This window comes from Chiloscyllium plagiosum, unplaced genomic scaffold (genome assembly GCF_037043375.1).
Source record: "Chiloscyllium plagiosum isolate Xiang-an unplaced genomic scaffold, Cpla_swu_hap1 HiC_scaffold_11, whole genome shotgun sequence".
Lineage (NCBI taxonomy): Eukaryota > Metazoa > Chordata > Chondrichthyes > Orectolobiformes > Hemiscylliidae > Chiloscyllium > Chiloscyllium plagiosum.
The window spans coordinates 73874766-73880275 of NW_028270149.1; positions in this window are offsets into that span (position 1 = coordinate 73874766).

A 5510-nucleotide genomic window follows, 5' to 3' on the forward strand; every position below is an offset into this window, starting at 1 on the left:
CTAAAAGAGCTTTTACTATCCTCCTTTATATTATTGGCCAGTTTACCTTCGTACCTCATTTTTTCTCTGCGTATTTCCTTCTTAGTAATCCTCTGTTGTTCTTTAAAAGCTTCCCAGTCCTCTGTTTTCCCACTTATCTTTGCTAATATCAATACTGTTGCTGTTATCTTATGCTAATTCCTTTTCATCAATGTTTGATTTGATTTATTACCATCACATGTACCGAGGTATTGTGAAAAGTGTCTTATTTGCTTCACAGGCTGATCATACTATACAAGTATTAGGATAACAGAACCGAGTGCAGGATACAATGCTACAGCTACTGAAAAAGTGAAGAGAGAGATCAACATTAACATTGAAGAGGTCCATTCAAAAGTCTGATAGCAGCGGGGAAGAAGCTGTTCTTGAATTTGTTTGTATGTGTATAGAAACGTTTATATCTTCTGCCTGATGGAAAAGGGTGGAAGAGAGTATAACTGGGGTGGGAGGAGTTTTGAATTATGTTGGTTGTTTTCCGATGCAGTGGGAAGTATAGGTGAAGTCAGTGGATGGGAGGCTGGTTTGCGGGATGGACTGAACTGTGCTCACAGCTCTGCAGTTTCTTTCATTCTTGGGAAGCGTAGTTGCCATACCACACTGTGGTGCATCCAGATAGAATGTTTTGCACGGTACATCTATACAAATGTATGGGCTAAGCTGCATGTGTGGCTTTGTGCCATTCACAAAGTTACTGCATAGGTCTTCCTCTGTCTTAAGTATCACACTTGCATGGCTGCACTGACCAATTTAAAGGTACCATGCATTGAAAAACTGGTGCCACACAATATCAACATTTTACAGGAAATATTGCTTCTCATCACCTCACCATATCCCTTTGTTGGTCACTGTGTTACAACCAGCGAAGGAGAGGTGTGATAGTTCACTTATTTTCCCACTTGTCTGATTTTAACAGAGAGTTTGAATACCAAAAGGGTGTTTTTTGCCAATTCATTGTGCTCCCATTTGTTTCATGATAAAGAATTAGTCAGGCAGGATTTCTTGAGTTAAAAAAAGTAATGGGTTCACTTATTTTGCTGAAACCCTCAGAGGTAAAGGTATTTAACAACTTAAAAGGTAAAGAAATGGTCTGCTTTCCACAATGTACATAGAAGCCCATAACACTCAAACAACATGCAAGGTCACAGATTTGAGACTAATGGAGATTAACTGGAGCCAAACTAAATTCAATCGATAAATTAAGAAAAAAATTCAGTGGCTGCCGTTGTTTGTCTGGAGTGGTTGTGCCTTTGGTCCTTAAGTTGCAGTTTAAGGTTGATGTCTTCTACTTCTTCTAGAACTGCAGTAGAGGAAATGCTTCCTTTAACAGTTCTCTGCATGCAAGGATGTAGACCCAGTCAAACTCAACTAAACAGGGTGTTATCTGAGATGGAGGTGGAGAGAGACAAAACAGCAGGGTTTTTTTCTCACAGCTGCTGGAGATCTCCGAACTTTTAGATAAACATTCACTAAGCTCGCTTGGTCAGATGACTTCCTCTTTGTCATCAGAAGTTCCAAAATATATTGTATATTCCAAAAGTAGCTTCCATTAGCTCATGTTTGTGCAATCATCTTCAGAAAATCAAGGTATTTTGTCAAGGCAATTAACTTCCAAATGGTTCATTTTTTCACAGCTGAATACTATAAATACTCCAATGTTTGTCTCCAGAAGACAAATTGAAAACTAATAATTGTCATGGACATGCCTTTGTAACTGTGGGAACCCATTGCATTTCAAGTGCATACACTGTGTACCCCTCTGAGCTCACCCTCCCTTTCAACTCACCAGTGAGAGCACAGCCTCAACCCTTTTGATACTTGAGTCACAATTCTCTAATAGCCTTCAAAAAACATCCTTCAAGACTATCGTTATTTGCTCTCTTACTTGGTTAGCTACTGTACCATTTATCATCTTTCTGCTTGGTACCATTCTCTCCTTTTCCAAGCGATTGAGCCATTTGTTATGTGTGAACTATTTCTTGCAATGAGCAGTTCTAATGACCTACACAGATATTACTGTTTCCTTGACAGTTCCTCATTCTTTCTGTCCTTTTGTTCTAAATGAGTCTCTGCCCATTCCATCAATATCATCGGAATGTTTCAGTATATTTTTCTATTCATTTTTCTCTCACGCACTCATTTACTTGCTTTTTGAAAGCATCCAAGTCGCAACCACTTTGCTGTTCTATTCTCTGAACAAAGAAGTTCTCTTTATTTACGCATTGGATTTATTTGTGAATTTTTTATTTATTTGTGGCACTAATTTTATGGTCTTTTGTAAGGAGAAATTTTCTTTCCACATCTATCCTGTCCAACCTATTAAGGATTTTAAAGACCTGCATCAAATCACATTTAAACCTTTTGAAAAGAAAAACCACAGCTTATTCAATTTCTCCCATTAGCCAAAATCTCCCAGTTCTTGTGCTGGCCTTGTGAATCTTTTTTGCAACTTCGATACTGTTTCAATGTCCTTTTATATAGCCTGTGAACCAGAAATGTGCATATATTCTTCTGAACTCCGACCAGAAGTCTATTTGAGTTTAATGTAATTTCACTACTATTAAAATCTATACCCCTAGAAATTAATTCCAGGCACAGTTAGCACTTCTCTTTGTTTGGCTTAATATTTTGTTTTATGTCTCTTCCACTATTTCTTCACTGATAATTTCCAGTTTTACTGATATTAAGCCAACTGACCTATAATTGCCAGGTTTTACTCTACCTACCTTGCGTATATACAAAATATTAGCTGTCCACAAGTCTTTTGGCACTAAGCACTCTTCAATTGACTTGTCTGTATGCAACCCAGCACCTATATTGCTTTCTGTCTGATTATCTTCAGTGTGTCTAGACTTGGGGTTTTATCATGTTTTAGTTGTGCTAACTTGTTAATTATATTCCTCCCTCTCAATCTCAATTCTGCTAATACTCCCACTATGCTCACCCTCTCATAGAATCTCTACAGTGTGGAAACAGGCCATTCGGCCCAACAGGTCCACACCAACTCTCCAAAGAGCATCACACCCAGACTCACCCCCCCCTCCGCACCACCCTATCACTGTAATTCTGCATTTCCCATGGCTAATCCACCTAACTTACACATCCCTGGACACTATAGGCAATTTTAGCATGGCCATCCACCTAACTTGCACATCTTTGGACAGTGTGAGGAAACCTGAGCACCCAGAGGAAACCCATGCAGACACACTGAGAAAATGCAGGCAGTCACCCAAGGCTGGAATTGAACCCTGGTGCTGCGAAGCAGCAGTGCTAACCACTGAGCTACCGTGTGCAGGTTCATCTGCTGATGTCCTGTTTCAAACATGAAGTTCTGCTGTCACTCAGAACCACTTCTGGCAACCTCCACTGTCACATAGTTTCACTTCTTGGTGATGACAGTGTACAGTCGGAGGTAACATGGTGGATCCATCGAGTGGCGTGAATTCCATAACCTTCTTGAGCAAAAACTGAAGTGAAGTAATGATCCAACTTTTTGCTATTTCTCTGTCATTTCTTGTAAGCTTAAATTCCTCATCCATTTGGTGGCCTACTTTTCTATCTTTACCTTTCATTAATTCTGTGACAAGAGATGATTTTCATATTTATTTATGCATTATTTGGGTATTATTTTCATAACTTACTGAGCTTTGCATTATCCGCCTAGAATCTTCATACTCACTTTAGTTCCCAATCTTTCACCATCCAGTAGATCAGGTATGCTTTTACCTACACTTAACAATTGCAATATTTATTCAGCCACAACCACCTAATGAAGGAGCAATGCTCCGAAAGCTAGTGCTTCCAAATAAACCTGTTGGGCTATAACCTGGTGTTGTGTGATTTTTAATACTGAACATCGCAACACGTATTTTTGATTCTCTTGTGGAATATATTACATTTGTAACTATTTACTTTTAAAGATTTTCTACCATTTTTCTCACTCTTTGCCTTTTTAAAAAAGATTTTCTCCGGTGACCTTCTTTAGATCAAACCACATAAATCGAACTTCTCCAATTTCGCACCCTAGTCTTTGTCCTACTTGTGATAATCATCAATCTAACCTTGAGTCTTACTACAGGTAGTTCTTTTACAACACGATGGTTGTGTTCCAGTGTAATCCCCCTATCATAGAAAAATCGTGCTTTAGAAACAGCGCTTAAAGCATTGGTGACATAATTGCATTACAGCCAACACACATTTTAAAAGTTCACACTTTAGAAACAGTGTCCCCAATTGTCAATTGTACTACAGCAAATTTGCATTAATGAAATGCATGTAATAGAAGATTGACCTGTATATTGTGATTGCTATTACTAACATGCTCCCTTACTATTGCTTCCCCTATCTGTTCTGGCTCATTAACCAGTAGAAATTGCAGCAGTGGTCCGTTTATGTATGAGGTCATGGAGTTATACAGCACGGAAACAGACACTTCCATCCAAATCGTCCATGTTGACCAGTTTTCCTGAACTGATCTAGTCCCTTTTGCCAGCATTTGGCCCACATCCGCTGTGGGCATCTTACTTAATTAGAAAGGTAGCCCTCACCCCCAGTATTAAAACTCAAAAGTTAAAACAAGGAACTGCAGATGCTTAAGATCTGAGACAAACTGGAGAAACTCAGGAGGTCTGGCAGCACCTGTGGAAAGAAAGCAAAGTTAATGTTGCAGGTCAAAAGGTCATTTCAACGTTTCGTTCTCCAGGATGCCTACAGACCGACTGAATTTCTCTAACAAATTCTATTTTTTTGTTTCAGATTTCCAGCATCTGCAGGTCTTCATTTAACATTCTATGTCCTAAAACTCAATTCTTTTTTTGCTGAGCATTCGTGGGGTGGGGTAGTTAAAATCTCTCGTAACTATTTGGATATTTTCTAATAGCTCGATTCAGAGATGTTATGACACACTTCTACAGCAGGTGGGACTTGAATCTGGAACTCCTGACTCAGAGAAAGGGTCGTTACCACTGCACCGCAAGAGCCCTGTCTCATAACTATTACTGCTACTTATCTGTGGTAGTTGCGCCTTAAGCTGGTCCACTACTGTACATGTCAGGAAGAGGGATGCCTTCTTTTAACTCAATCCATATGGATTCTGTATCTGTCTTATCGTCAATTAAATCCTTTTATACTGCTATTATGTCAACTTTAATCAATGCAGATAGTCTCCCTCCCTTCCTCCCCGCTGTTCCTAAATCTGTTGGTCAGCTGCAATGTTTCGTTGAGAATCGTATTAAATGGAAAAGGCGAAGAGAGAGAGAAAAAAAACCCTTTGCAGATTCTCGCAATTACTCATGCATTATTCAACATCCCACGGAGTTTTAACAAGAACAGCTCCAACTCTGTTTCTCTCTCTCTCTCCGCCCGCGCAAAAAACAAACCTTGTGCCGTTTTTAAAGTGAAACTATCCAGCCCCAGCTCCAACCTGTCAGTCGAACGCATTTCTTCAGAGGGTTGAGGAGGGCAAAAGGTGCTCC